Below are 15,849 nucleotides of genomic sequence, written 5' to 3' on the forward strand. Positions count from 1 at the left end.
AGAGCCGCCGATGGACACCTGCGCCTGTAGAGGCTGCTGTGGAAAAGTGCCCCTGTCACTGTGTGACATGATTGCCCAGAACTCTGGGGGGGGGGGAACAAACGACTCCGAAAAAAGTCTACCGTGAAGTCGAAGGTGGCCGACAGGAAGTCGCCACGTGGCCGAGCAGCGACGGGGGAGAGCGGCGCTGTCGACAAAAGGAGACGAGCGCCGCGTGAAGAGACGAGACGGGTTGGCAAAATGAGAATGAGACCCACCTTCCGTCTTGTGTCTCTGCAGGTCCGCTTCCGCTAGCCAACTGTGATTTTGTTTTTTTATCATGCGACGCATTTTGTTTCTTTGGAGGCCGCTGGATGAAAGCCCGCCGAGGCCGGCGCATTTATCGGTTGTTCAGTCACCTGTCGGCTTCTGGTGTCCCGAGCTGCTGTGTTGCTCTGTTGTTGGGGGAATATATTTATTGTTCTCGGCGGACTAGAACACGGAAAGGCCATGCAGGCAGTTTTTAAAGAATTACAATTTTATGTAGAAGATTAGATTACGCATTGATTTTTTTTTCTCTTTCTTTTATGGTGTGGAAACACATGGAGATTTGTGCTGAGCTCAGTCTGGCAATTTGTGAACATCAACAGTATTCCACACCGTGTCCCCTGTCCTTTTTAACTCTCTTTATTTAAACCCCAGTAAAGAGAGTAAACACTGCACTTACTGAAGGGGGGATGACTTTTCCCACAAAAAAAAGAAAACACAGATTTGAAAACCAGAGCTGTCCTTGATCACGAGCGAGACATTGGGCTTGGGCAACAGCCGACATAGATTTCATCAAAAGAAATGACTTTGAAGGCAGGGAGTGAAAACATTTACAAAGTTAAAATTGTGAAGTCTGTGTGAACTTTGATCCTGTAATGGAAGTCGCCTGGCGAGATCCTATACAAGTCTCCTCGTGAAGGGCAGTAGCATTTTGGTTTGGAGGAGTGTTCCATGTGGAATTGAAAGATGTGGCTTTGAATGCCGGGTTCACAGACCTGGGAAATAACAGGAAGATAAAAGGCTTAAGATTTATTCGCAACCCTTTTAGTTATTACACTGAACTCAAAAACATACAATTTATGTTTTAACATAACAGTTAACCCGGTCGTGTTTTTCGCTCAAAGCAAAACTCCAATCACGTGATGTTATTCTACATTAATAAAGAACTGGCAGCGATGTTGGTTCACTTTATGTAATCCCTGGAGCATTCAACACAGACTATCAACGGGGTTTTTTTACAAATGAAATTTAAAAAACATAGAACTACATTAGAAGTGCACTGTTCGCATGCAATGAGCAGAAACTACGCTTGGTTATATCATTGTGCTTTTAGTTTGAAATTCATTTGTTCCCGTACTTTGCATTTTACTTCCTGTCTGTGGGGGATCTTGAGGAACCATGATTTCTTGAAACGGACAATGCTGTTGAGTTCCTCAAATGCAACTAACATCAAACCAATATTGATTCATTAATAGCACAACAGTTAACAGGAAAAAATCCATAATTATTAAATTACTTTAAAAAAAATAGTTTTCTCACGATTATGAAGTAGTTATAACGATTATGAGGTCGTTTCCAACCTCCCTTAAACCCCTTTACACATGTAACAATGCACTTCGTCTGTGGCATAACAATGCAATGCACAGCGATTACTAATTCATGCCCTGGTTTAGATTCATAATTGAACGTTCTCATTTGTCATGAATCAAAGTCACTATTTTAAAAGAGAGTGAATCTCAACAACAGGCTGGGATCAAATGTAAAAACAAGATTCTTGACTTTCACACTCAAGTCATGCACTCCTTTGACCAAGCATATTAAAGAAATCATGTAAAAGTATTCTTCCAGTGGCTGATGCAAGAGACCCAAACTTGACGAACGGGGACGTCAATGTTATAGAACGAAAAGCGCTATAGAAGTCCGAATTATTATTATAATAATGTCCTCCCGTCTGCTGCCAGAAACGACCACATTTTAACCAAAAAGCAGAACATTGGAGCAGTTTAGCTTCTCCTCACCGGCTGCCTATCCGTGTCAGAAGAGACTTTACAAAGAGGCTTTTACAAACTTGTAAATGGGCATGCCCCCTTCCCTACTTGTCGGATATAAACCGTAACCCCATCCTGTGCTTTCCGAGTCCAATCAAAAAGAAGTCAGCGGGGCCTTTTTCCCCCATCATTCCACCTTCTTCACACCACCACCCTGATATCTGTTGAGGCCTTAAAATGGAGACTTGCAACCTATAACTTGTTAATTGCTTTCGACCTCACACCTGTTGGCACTCCTCTGGTTGGTCAGTCACAATTCCTCTACATAGCCCAGTTCCTGTGTATTTCATTCAAAATGTTAATTCCTTGATAGGTAGTTTCCATCAGCGAGTTTCTGTTTGCCGTCTGTGAAATATGGTTTGGATGTTTGAGACCGCCTGTCAGTGTTTTTTTTTGGTCATATTCTCAAACAATTCAAATTCTACTGGTATAATATTATCGAGACGACGGTAGGTCTCCCCCTCCTGCAATTAATTCAAGTAATCCCCTCGAGCATACGTTTACGCGGCAGCCGGTCCTTTTTCATAATCGTTTGTTTGGATTATTATCCACATGTTCTTAATTGCATCGCGGGATTCTTCCTGATGTTCCTGCAGTATTTACCTGAGTGTGAATGAAAGACCGACTTTCTCTGATGATACCTGACAGCGAATCAATCTTCCACACGTCGTCTCCCGTAATGAACTTCCCCTCAGTTGGTCCTGGAAGAGAACCGAGTGTGATGATTCAGTTTAGTTATGGTTTTGTTGTGTGCCTTTTTGTGTTTTTCTTCTGTCTCCTCCTCCCTTCTCTGTTTTCCTCTGCAGGCCTGGTGTGTGACAGGGAGTTGGCTGGCTCCTCCCAGCAGCAAGCGAGGCACACCTGTTTCCACTCACCTAATCACCTGTGTATAAAGGCCTAGTCCTCTTGCCACTTCCCTGCCAGATAATTCCTTGTGTTCGACCCTACGGTGTGTCTCGCTGCTATCCTGGGTTTTTGCCTCCTGTCTCTGACGTCTCCATGCCAGCCAGCTTCCTGCCTCCACTGCCTTTTTTCTTTGCCTCTGCTTATCTAAGAATAAACTTTTTGCTTGTGATCATCTCTCTAAGTCTTTTGCTTTGGGGTCCAGTATCTCTAGGCCGTAACAGAATTATCTGGCCAAAGTATGGACCCCGCAGAGACTGAGAATTAAGCAGGCTCTTTCCTCACAAGGAGCTCGTGTGGGGCAGCACGAACGAGCTCTGCAAGGAATCATGGAATCCCTCCAGAACCTTGATGCCGGTGTAACTCAGCTCAGCAGCCGCCTGACCCAGTTTTCCACCCAGCTCAACGTTCTGACGGCTCCAGCTCCTGCTTCACCGCCTCCAGCTCCAGAGATTCAAGTCATTCATCCCGGCCAACCCCGTGAACCATTCATCCCCACCCCTGTGAGGTATTCAGGTGATTCAGGGACATGCAGTCAGTTTCTTCACCAGTGCTCCTAGTCTTTGATCAGCAGCCTTTAACTTACTCCTCTGACAGAACTAGGATAGCTTTCGTTATGAGTTTGTTATCGGGTAAAGCGTCTGCATGGGCGGTGGTCATAGCCAAGGTAATCCAGCTATCTATAACTCCTTTCCTGTGTTTGAGACCGAAATGCTTAACGTTTTTGACCACCCGCTTCAGGGTAAGGAGGCCGTAATCGACTCCTTTCTTTACATCAGGGTTCAGAGTCAGTCTCTACATACTCCATTGATTTCCGCATTCTTGCAGCAGAGAGCGGGTGGGGTGAGGTGGCTCTACAGACAGTTTTTCCGTGGATTAAGCGAGGAGTTAAAGGACGAGCTAGCTGCTCGAGATGAGACCTCGTCCCTTGAGGAATTAATCTCTTTAGCCATTCGCTTAGATAATCGCCTTCGTGAGAGGCGTAGGGAGAGAACAGGCAAGCAGAGATTCCCTCCCCTTTTCCCAACCCAAGTCACCACGTCCGGCTGGACAGTCTGCACCTCCTAACCCACGCCTGGAGCCTTTTCCTACGGGACCCACTTCCATCAGCCTCCTAATCTTTAAGCCCAGAGGAGCCTATGCCGTTTGGGAGAATGGGGCTCTCACCTGCGAGCGTGAACGCCGCTTCCTCCAGAAGCTCTGCATATACTGTGGCCAGGCTGGCCACATTCGAGCCAACTGTTCCGTCCTGCCAAAAGAGCAGGCTCATCAGCCAGGGGAGGGGCGCTGGTGAGCCATACATCCGTCTCCCTGCCCTCGTTAATCGCCTCCAGTTAAAGGGTACTGTTTCCTGTGCACAAGTTTCCTTCCCTCCAAGTCTTAGTAGATTCAGGGCTGACGAGAACTTTATTGACTCTGATGTTGTTTTCCAGTCAAATCTTCCTCAGAACCCTTCCCGAGCCCAAGGACATTTTTTCTCTTGATGGTAGACTTCTAGCCCGTGTAACTCACCGTACTGCCCCAGTGTCACTGTTACTCTCAGGTAATCATCATGAGACCATTTCCTTTATCTCATTCCCTCACCCTTGCTCCGCTTGTGTTAGGTCTCCTGGCTTAAACTCCACAACCCACACATAGACTGGACCACCTTATCCATCATCAATTGGAGTTTGTTCTGCCACTCTCACTGTTTGCACTCTGCCATACCCACCACTGTTACTTCCAAACCTGTTCCCCCTAAGCCTGTTGACCTCACGTCAGTTCCCTCGGAGTATCATGACCTCCAGGAGGTTTTCAGCAAGGATCGTGCCCTGTCTCTACCACCTCACCGACCTTATGACTGTGGCATTGACTTGCTCCCCGGTGCTCCCTTGCCTTCGAGCAGACTATATAATATCTCCAGGCCTGAAAGGGAGGCCATGGAGACTTATATCACTGACTCTGTTGCTACTGGTCTCATTCGCCCTTCTCGCTCTCCATTGGGGGCAGGGTTTTTTTTTGTTGCCAAGAAGGATAAGACTCTACGCCCCTGTATTGATTTCAGGGGCTTGAATGACATCACAGTGAAGAATAAATATCCTCTCCCGCTCATAGATTCAGCTTTTGGTTGCTTCCATCAAGCCACCATCTTCTCAAAGTTGGACCTCCGAAATGCCTACCACCTAGTAAGGATAAGGGAGGGAGACAGTGGAAGACTGCATTTAAGACTCCCCTGGGACATTTTGAGTATCTTGTTATGCCTTTTGGGTTAACTAACGCCCCTGCTGTGTTTCAGGCACTCATTAATGATGTCCTTCGTGATATGCTTAACAGATTTGTCTTTGTTTATCTTGATGATATCCTCATTTTCTCTCGTGACCCCCAAGAACATGTCCAACACACAAGGTTGGTGCTGCAGAGACTGCTAGAGAACAGACTTTATGTGAAGGCTGAGAAGTGTGCATTTCATGTTTCCTCTGTTTCATTCCTGGGTTTTGTGATCGAGAAGGGGCAGGTCAGAGCCGACCCTGCCAAAGTCATGGCAGTGGCCGAATGGCCCACTCCTACAACGAGAAAGCAACTCCAAAGGTTCCTTGGTTTTGCCAATTTTTACCGCAGGTTTATTCGTGACTATAGTCGAGCAGCCGCCCCACTCACCAAGCTCACCTCAGTTAAAGTTCCCTTTGTGTGGTCATCTGCAGCTGAGGCTGCTTTTGCTAGGTTGAAGTGTTTGTTGTCCTCTGCTCCTGTGTTGTCTCATCCTGATTCTTCAGCTCCTTTCGTAGTCGAAGTGGATGCCTCCGACACTGGTGTCGGGGCAGTCCTCGCCCAGCGCTCAGCCTCCGACCAGAAGTTGCATCCCTGCGCCTTCATTTCCCGCCGGCTCTCCCCGGCAGAAAGGAACTATGATGTGGGCAACCGGGAGCTGCTGGCAGTAGTCTTAGCCCTACAGGAATGGAGGCACTGGCTGGAGGGCACGACTCACCCGTTTGTGGTATGGACTGACCACAGAAACTTATCGTATCTCCGTTCTGCTCGTAGACTCAACTCTCGCCAGGCTCGGTGGGCGCTTTTTCTGGGCCGGTTCAGCTTCACCCTCACCTATCGGCCAGGCTCACGGAACGTCAAGGCGGATGCCCTGTCACGTCAGTTCGCTCCTCCGGTTGAGGAGTCCTCCGTGGGGACCATTCTGCCATCCTCCTGTGTGGTGGGAGCAGCCAGGTGGGAAGTTGAGAGGGTGGTCCAGGAGGCACAAGAGGACCATCCAGCTCCTGAGGATTGTCCACCGGGTCGGATGTTCGTTCCACCGCCGCCAGATCTTCAGTGCTCCAGTGGGGACATGATGCTAAGATAGCTTGCCATCCAGGAGCACTCGGACTCTAGGCCTCCTCCAGCAACGCTTCTGGTGGCCCTCCATGTCCTCTGACACCAAGGAGTATGTCGCCGCCTGCTCCGTCTGCGCCCGCAGTAAGGCATCCCACCGCCCCTGCTGGCCTTCTCCGCCCTCTTCCCATTCCTCATCGGCCTTGGTCTCACATCGCCATGGACTTCGTGACGGGTCTTCCCCCATCGGAGGGTAATACAGTTATCCTGACTATTGTTGACCGCTTTTCCAAGGCCGCACATTTCATTCCCCTGCCTAAATTACCTTCTGCTCTGGAGACTGCTACACTAGTCATCCAGCATGTTTTTAGATTGCATGGCATTCCTCAGGACATTGTTTGAGACAGGGGTCCGCAATTTGCCTTCGAGTTTGGAAGGCTTTTTGCCAGGCGTTGGGGGCGTCGGCCAGTCTGTCATCAGGTTACCACCCGCAGACCAATGGCCAGACTGAGCGTGCTAATCAGGACCTGGAGGCAGCCCTTCGCTGTGTCTCTTCTCGCCATCCAGTCTCCTGGGCCTCCCACCTGCCTTGGGTTGAATATGCCCACAACTCCCTGGTTTGCTCCGCCACAGGTATGTCTCCATTCATGGCTTCTGTTGGGTTCCAACCCCCTCTATCCCACCCAGGAGAGGGATGTGGCAGTTCCCTCAGTGCAGGGGCATCTTGGCGTGCCCGCAGAGTCTGGCAGGAAGCGCGAGCAGCTCTCACTCGCACTGCTGCTCGCAACCAAAGACTTGCAGACCGCCATCGCACTCCAGCCCCGGACTACCAGCCCGGCCAGAAGGTCTGGTTGTCCTCCCGTGATCTTCCACTCCAGACTGAGTCCCGCAAACTGGCACCCAGGTACATTGGGCGTTTGTGATTGAGCGGATTATTAATCCCGCTGTGGTTAGGCTCAAGCTGCCTGCTGGCTTGAAGGTCCACCCATCATTCCATGTTTCACTGCTCAAACCAGTTTCCTCCAGTCCTCTGAGTCCTCCGGCGAGCCCCTCCTCCCCGGATTATTGACAATCACCCTGCTTTCACCGTCCAGCGGTTGTTGGATGTGCGTAGGCGAGGCCGGGGGTTCCAGTACTTGGTGGATTGGGAGGATACGGGCTAGAGGAGCGTTCGTGGATCTCCGCTCCTTATTTTGGACCCTGATCTCCTTAGGGACTTTTATATTAGGTACCCGGACAAGCCTGGTAGGGCCAGGAGGCGTCCGTTGAGGGGTACTGTGATGATTCAGTTTAGTTATGGTTTTGTTGTGTGCCTTTTGTGTTTTTCTTCTGTCTCCTCCTCCTTCTCTGTTTTCCTCTGCAGGCCTGGTGTGTGACAGGGAGTTGGCTGGCTCCTCCCAGCAGCAAGCGAGGCACACCTGTTTCCACTCACCTAATCACCTGTGTATAAAGGCCTAGTCCTCTTGCCACTTCCCTGCCAGATAATTCCTTGTGTTCGACCCTACGGTGTGTCTCGCTGCTATCCTGGGTTTTTGCCTCCTGTCTCTGATGTCTCCATGCCAGCCAGCTTCCTGCCTCCACTGCCTTTTTTCTTTGCCTCTGCTTATCTAAGAATAAACTTTTTGCTTGTGATCATCTCTCTAAGTCTTTTGCTTTGGGGTCCAGTATCTCTAGGCCGTAACACCGAGGAGCTCTCGACGGGGCCGTTTTAGTGTGCGCCCGAAACTCGAATGGCTTTGTCTAACCAAGTGAACCAAACTAAAAAGGGTCTCGCTCCACAGTCTGAATAAACTGCCCGAGACACGCTTAGAACGACGCACCCCGAAGGCAGATCCAACCGATGCCGACAGCTGCTTGTGCCCCCCCCCCCTCTCCCCTTTGTAAATTACCTTTTATTTGCGATAACCTGACAGACACCCGCAGCGTTAATAGGTGATTCCCATCTTGCTTAACGACTTTACCATATGTTGGAGGTGGGCTGATGACAAATACAGAGCGAGGAGATGTCATCATCTTATGAGCCATCTATATAGAAATTGGGCAGGAAGATGAGGCAGGATTTGACACTAAATCCCTCGCGGCGTTAATTGATATTATTGTCTAAACGGATTCTTGTTGATAACGTCAAAGCGATTCAGAGACGCTTTATTTTGAAAGTCAGTTGAGTTGATTAAAAAAGTAAAATAATGCGAATGCGTCCATTTGAGACGTACGAGAGACGGCGTAGCGGAGCATATACCGAACGACACGCACTGCATTGTGGGTAAACTGCAGGCTCTTGCTGACTTCGAGGTGCGAAGTCGCCTCATTACCTCCCGAGGAGCCACAGTTTGCACACATACAGTATTAGACCCCGTTTACACGATGGGAAAACGCATATATTTTCTTGCGTTTTGGCCTTTCATTTACACAAAAACGGAGGTTTTATCACGGAAAACGATCATTTCTAAAAACTCCGGCCAAAGTGGAGATTTCTGAAAACTCTGTTTTTGTGTTTGCGTGTGAACTAGATCAAACGGAGTTTTAGGTTGTCAAACGTCACAGTATGCGACTAAAAATGCTTCACGTCATGTGAGCGTGCTATGTTTACAGTTAGTTTGCTTAGGTGCGCCCGAGTTATTTCCTCCTTGACATGAGGATACTCCTCGGAGGTCTCGGACGGGTACTGTTCTAAGAACAATGCCAACATATCCCTATATTTAGTTTGGCATGATTCCCAATCCACATTATCGAGTGCTTTATTTGCCTTATAATCTAAGGTGACTCGAAGCAGCAGCTCCACTTCGCTGTCTGTCCATACAAATGAACCTCGCGCCATATTTACTCTCGAAAGGAAAAGGAAGTTGGTCGTGTTTTTCGTAGTTGTTGTTGGTTTTGAGAATTCTGATTGGTTTGCATGTCTTTATCCTTCTCGTTGCACTGCCGACTACAGGTTTGGCATAGTTATGATGGCGCCCGGGGGTGTATTTATGCGGGTTCATATAAACAGAAACTTTTTTGAAAACGACCTTGTGTGTACGACGTTACGTTTGAAATCGGAGGGGCAGAAATATTCGTTTCTGTAAATACCCGGCTATGTGTAAATGTGGCCTTAGAGATAAGCCCTCGTTTTTAAATGACTCGAGACATGCATATTTCAACAGCGAGACCATTTTTTAAATGAGTCACTCTCTAAACACAATTGGCTAATTATGGAGATGAGCTCGTCTGATCCAAATTCAACTCGTTCGGATTCATTTCATCACATTTACATTGTTTGTTTTCCCCTCTGCGGCAATGAGCTTCACTCAACGCTCGGCATCGTCGAGCATCCCGTAAATAATCATTCGCTGGCGGAGGATTGGTTTGATGTTCATCAAGACGCACACAGTACATTTAGAATGAAACATTATGGAGACGTTCATCGGAGGGGGCTCGAAATAGCCTGTCAGGAACGTTACACGCATTAGGTTTATGGAAAGCTCAAAAAATAAAAGATGACTGCGAACGCGGGTCGAGCGGGCCCGTCAAGGGAGGACTTTCTCACTTGCGCTGTGAGTCGTGCTCGACGCCAACGGGAGAGGAATGTGTCGGGTTCATAGGCGACGTAGTTTCTGCTCATTGCATGCGAACAGTGTACTTCTAATGTAGGTCTATGTTTTTTATATTTAATTCGTAAAAAAAACCATTGAAAGTGTGTTGAATGCTCCAGGGATTACATAAAGTGAACCAACATCGCTGCCAGTTCTTTATTAATGTAGAATAACATCACGTGATTGGAGTTTTGCTTTGAGCAAAAAACACGACCGGGTTAACCGTTATGTTAAAACATAAAATGTATGTTTTGGAGTTCAGTGTAATAACTAAAAGGGTTGCGAATAAATCTTAAGCCTTTTATCTTCCTGTTATTTCCCAGGCCTGTGAACCCGGCATTCAAAGCCACATCTTTCAATTCCACATGGAACACTCCTCCAAACCAAAATGCTACTGCCCTTCACGAGGAGACTTTTATAGGATCTCGCCAGGCGACTTCCATTACAGGATCAAAGTTCACACAGACTTCACAATTTTAACTTTGTACATTTTTTCACTCCCTGCCTTCAAAGTCATTTCTTTTGATGAAATCTATGTAGGCTGTTGCCCAAGCCCAATGTCTCGCTGCCCCTTTCGAACAGACTCGTGATCAAGGACAGCTCTGGTTTTCAAAGCTGTGTTTTCTTTTCTTTTTATGGTAAAAGTCATCCCCCCTTCAGTAAGTGCAGTGTTTACTCTCTTTACTTTTCAATTCAACACTCAAACTTTTGTATTAATTCCTTTACGCTCTCTCTCCTCCCCGAGCTCTGGAAATCACTTACCGTGCAATGCAATGCAGATGATGTTGACTCCAATGATTTCCTCATCACTGTGTAGCTCCATACGCGTGAACTTCAAAGATAAAAATAAAAGACCTGTTCCTAGTCTTGGTTGGACACCATGCTATAGATCACACAGAACTGTTACATAATACCTGCTTAGTGCGGGGAGTTTAGTGTGATTTAATGAAAGGCGGAGGAAAAAAGGACGATCCGGGATCATCATGGGTGCAATGTCATCTGGCGCCTCTAGGATACAACATCGGTGCTAACGTGTGACAATGAATGTGGTTGTGGTTGTGGACCCCCCTAGTCCCCCCCCCCCCATCTAGAGCGAGCGTCCACGTGTGGAGAAGACAACGGGGCACCGTGTCGGATCTGGCGCCGTCCGCCGCCGGGCAGATGCAGCGGACGGTCGGCCAAAGCGGGCCTCCGTCGGCTCGAGCCGATTAGGAGGAAACGAGACCCACGGAGGCAAAGATGAATGGCCCTCGCGTCCCGCTGCGGCGCATTAAAACAAGAAGGCGTCTGCTTTTCCTCAATTCAAATAACAGAGGGATAGACAACCCTTCTGGGGTTGTCTTTTCTCTCCCCCGCTACTTGTAGACATGACAAATGACCACGAAGATCAAAGTACAGAATGTCAGCCGGTCCACGGGGGGAAGGAGAGTCATGCATGGGATTGAGAGTTGGCCTGTTTACACGCCTCAGACTTTTCATACGGAGAGGCGGGGTGGGGGGGCGAGAATGTTCCAAAGCTTTCTCACGCATCTTGCTCCAAAGACTTTGAAGCGCAAATAACGTGACGACGAAATATAATTTGGTGAACAGTTATTGACTTGAATTTTAAGCTATTTAGCATTGAAAGTCCTTCATGGCCACAAGAATGTGGGCACACTATTGTTTGTTTTAAATAGGATTATCATTTCCTCATGGAACATCATGCTGAAGAAGAATTTAAACTGGTGACCATGTACTAGTGATTTAGAAATTTTCCTTTGAGGTAGAGTTTTTTTCTCATTCTAATAATAATAATAAATAATTCTAATAATAAAATATAGTCGTAAGTAATAAGTAAACTCCTTTTCTTTCTCCAATGAAAGGTCTGTTGAGAGGACAACGTGACAATCCGACTTGTCTTTGCAACCAGAGGAGTCTTGATATTGAAAGCACTTTCACATTAGCTTCACCATCACAACAAGAGGTTGCCACCTGTTTCCAATTTTGTTGCAACAGTTTGGATGAGGACCTTTTTCTCTTTCAACTGAATGAATGGAGAACATCTCTTTATGATATGTATATTCATAAAAGAACAATTCAATCTGCTTTCGCGTGCATAATTGAGTTGACCTAGGCTCTTTCAGTGTCGCTTTCCTTCAATCCGACGGCTGGACAAGTGGAAGTGGAGCTGTGCAGCAGCGGGCGGCAGGAAATTAAATATGTGAGCAACATTCAGCAAATCTTTAACTGTATGGCCTTATTATCAAAAGTCATTTTTTAACAGGGGATTTTATCAGACTCCACATGGACCCCCATGCATTAAACACCAGTGGTTAACTGTGTTCAGTGAAGTCATTTCTTTCTCCGTTTCCTCCGGAGCAGAACTGCGTCTCGCTGCTTTTCTACGTTGCGGCGTGATGAGAGCGGGGGCCCGATGCTGATGAGCAGCAGCGGGCCTCGTCAAACCCATCAGCACAGGGCCAGGCCGCGGTTATCGCTCCCCCCCCACCCCCACCACCTCCTCCGCATTTTACGTCTTTGATGATCAACGGCCTGTGTGCCAATCCAGTGGGGTAATTGGCCGTACATCTTCGCCTGTGAAAAGGTCAATTAGTGTGTTATTATGTGGCTGATTGAAAGCTATGATAAATGATGTAATGGTTTTTTTTAATTCAAGATTTGTTTCGCTGCAGTGTGCCGCCACAAATAATGCTCGGTTATTTAGGCTGTATTCCCTTGTATTAATGGTAACACATTTTTTCCACCATATCTTAAAAAGGAAAAAGTGTTAAAAGTAAATGTTAATTGTTTTGTGTGTCTTGATACAGGATTTTACAGTTAAATGGAAACAATTCAACCGCTCTATTTAGAAATGTTACGGCTGGTTTTAAAAGCTTTTTACCAGTTACTGAGTAACTGTCATGATCTGGAGTTTGTCTCGTTTTGTGTCTTGTTTTGAAGACCTTGTGTCGTCTGTCTCCCTGTGATTGTCTGCCCTGGCCCTGATTGTTTCCTTCTGTGTGATTGCTGGCCCCGCCCTCATTGTGTTCACCTGTGTCTCATTCCCCGTTGTCCAATCACCTCTGCCTGCCTGTGTATGTAAACTAGTGATGGTGAGATGAAGCCTCATGAGGCATCGAACCACTTCAGCCAATTGGTTCGAGAAAGGGTTCATTTCTCGAAGCTTCATGTGCTCACGAAACCACCCACTGGCCAAGTGTATAATCACAGGCAGCTGTATCTGAACCACATAATGTGATGTATTGAATGTTTGTGTCTTATGGCTGTTGGGAATGACTATGAATTACAAAAATGTATGACCAAATCATTTCTGTACATAAATTATCACATGTGCATAATAAAATATTTTTTGAATGTATTCTGTGTGTGTAAATGTTCCCAAAATGGTAGTATCATATGATATGGCAGGTTGTGTAATAATGTTATGTCACTTTAGGAAAATGGCATGGGCTTAAGCAGGCAGAGGACAGTGAAAGTGTAACTAGGAAGATGGGACTGAATATGCGTGTGTAACTTGGACAGTGATGTACAGGACAGGGGACATTTTATTCATTTTTATTCAGAAATAACAGTTTCTCAACAGTTCCATCTTATCACCTCTCCTTCTCTCCTCACTCTCCTAACTCTCCGAACTATCTCTCTCTCTAAACTCTCCAAACTCTCAACCAACAACCCACATTTTGAATGGAGCCTGAGGGGTTTATATTGCTGTCAAACCTCCCGGCAAAATCTGAACCACTTCCCGAAGCAGTCACATGGTACAGCCGGGCAGCGAGGCTTCGGACGTCATCATTTTTGGCTCCTCCCCTAAATGAAGCAAGCCTCGATACGCGCTTCGAGGAAACGCCCCCTCCATTACTCGACACACGCTTCGAAGCGTCGGCACATCTCGAAACAACACTAATGTAAACCCTGTTCGTCTCATTCCCAGTGTGGCTTCGTACTGTTTGGTCCACGTGTTTGTCGTCCTGTTTGTAGTTTGAAATTAAATATAGTTTTTTGCAGAATATGTCGGCATTTGGGTCCTCTCTCTCTGCGACATCCATGACTTATGACAGTAACTAACCAGATATAAGTCAATTTGACCAGGGCCGAACCGTTAAGTGTAAAACTATGTCCCGCCTCCATTATAGATGCTGACACACATGTGACGACCGTTTCTACTCTCGCTTTTTCTCCTGCACTTTGGGATAAACTTTCTAAAAAGATATCCTGTGATCCTATTGAATATAATGATAATAAAAACCACTTGGCCATTCTTACATTATTAAGACATGTATTGAGCAAAACCTTGAATACAAATCCACAATAATTTCCAGTTAAAGTTTAAAGCGATGATATTTGAATATAAAAAGTTCAGATTCTTGCCTTTTTGGAACACTTTTGTTGAGATATGCTCTCATATTGTGTGATAACTTTATTACTATTTCTATCTAATTTACTAATGGACATTGCAACTTTTGAACTGATTGGACCAATGAACCTGATGATTTGAGCACCTGTGTGTGTGTTAAACTTATTTTTTGAGTGTCAATAAAAGCCTCACTGGAGGGGGTGAGGGCAGTTGTGTGTGGTGCAATAACAGACAAGTTGTCTGTTGTGTCATGTTCATTTCATTTAATTCCGCTGGTCCGTAGTCAAGTGCTATTATTTGTGTTATTATTTTATTTATCTCTGCTTCTCTCTGCTGGGGCCCAGGTGATGGCGGTGATGAAAACCAAACATAACAAACAAAACAAAAAAAACTAACACTTGAGGTGCACCAACCAACCATGACTAGTAGCAGAAGCAGTAGAGAAAGAGAGCAGCTGGGGTGCTTTCGCTGGTGGTTGATTTTGATAATGAAAAAAATATGGAGACTGGGAGACTGGGTTCTCTCCCTTCTTGAGAAAGAAACCATTCTGAAAGTGAGAGTGACAGAGAGAGTGAGGAGAGAAGAGGAACTGAATGAGAATGAGAATGAAGAATGAATGAAGAGCTTGAGAGCTTCTGGATGATAAGAGCCTGTCCTTGGTGATGCTGGAAGCGGATCACCAGGAAGCCCAGAGCAGCACTGAACTTGCAGAAAATATTAGAAAAGCAGAGGAAAGCCAAGAATATATTGCCTTGCCGCCCAGAAGTCAAGCTCCGAGAGTCACCCAAGCAGAGTAGTGTGTATATGAGATACGTGTGAGATGGCGCACTGAGACAGTGAAGCGTTGGAGAATAACTTTGAGACTTTGGGGAGGACGGGCTACTTGTAGTTATGGTTCTATTTTTCCTTCCGCTTTTGTTAGATGATCTTCAAGAGTTCAGAAGAGAGAAGAGACCGTGGGGGAAGACAACGAAAACACAGAACGAGGACACAGAAGATCGAGAAGATGATGCTGAGATACAGAAGGCAGATGTGATGACAGACAGCAGCAGGGGAGCAGCGGCAGCCACCAGGCAGCAGCAGCAGCAGCAGCAGCGCCAGAGGCAGCAGCAGCAGCAGCACGGGGACCGGGGGCTGGGGGGGGTGTTAGCGTGGGCACACACGGACACCTCGCCAGGCGCGTCAGCAGGTGCAGCCACACCGCCAGCGACACACACAGCAGCGAAGAAGCTGAGAGCAAACGGAGGAGAGCCAAGATGGCGGACGCCTGGCGGAGCAGAGCAAGAGGAGAGAGGATGAGGTATGTGATGATGAGCACATGGCCGCAGCAGATGTCCAGCCCACCAGACAGATGCGTGAGGCGGGGCTGCCGGGCTCAGGCGACCTATCGCATGTAGAGTTACAGAGACCGGGTTGTTCAATGGCGCAGAACGGCGTGGTTCAAGGCCGAGTCAGTGCGAGCGAAGGCACCAGTGCAGCGAGTAGACGGCAGCGGCGCGCGCGCGAACCGTGGTCTGTCGACAGACAACACAGGTGGACAGACGCACGAGCTGACTGCAGCATCCCATTTCATCCCCTCTATAGACATCTTTTTCAGACAAAGCGTTGTCTAAGGACACTGGACGGTGTTTCAGAAGAAAAG

Source organism: Pseudoliparis swirei, chromosome 14 (assembly GCF_029220125.1).
Source record: "Pseudoliparis swirei isolate HS2019 ecotype Mariana Trench chromosome 14, NWPU_hadal_v1, whole genome shotgun sequence".
Taxonomy (NCBI): Eukaryota; Metazoa; Chordata; class Actinopteri; order Perciformes; family Liparidae; genus Pseudoliparis; species Pseudoliparis swirei.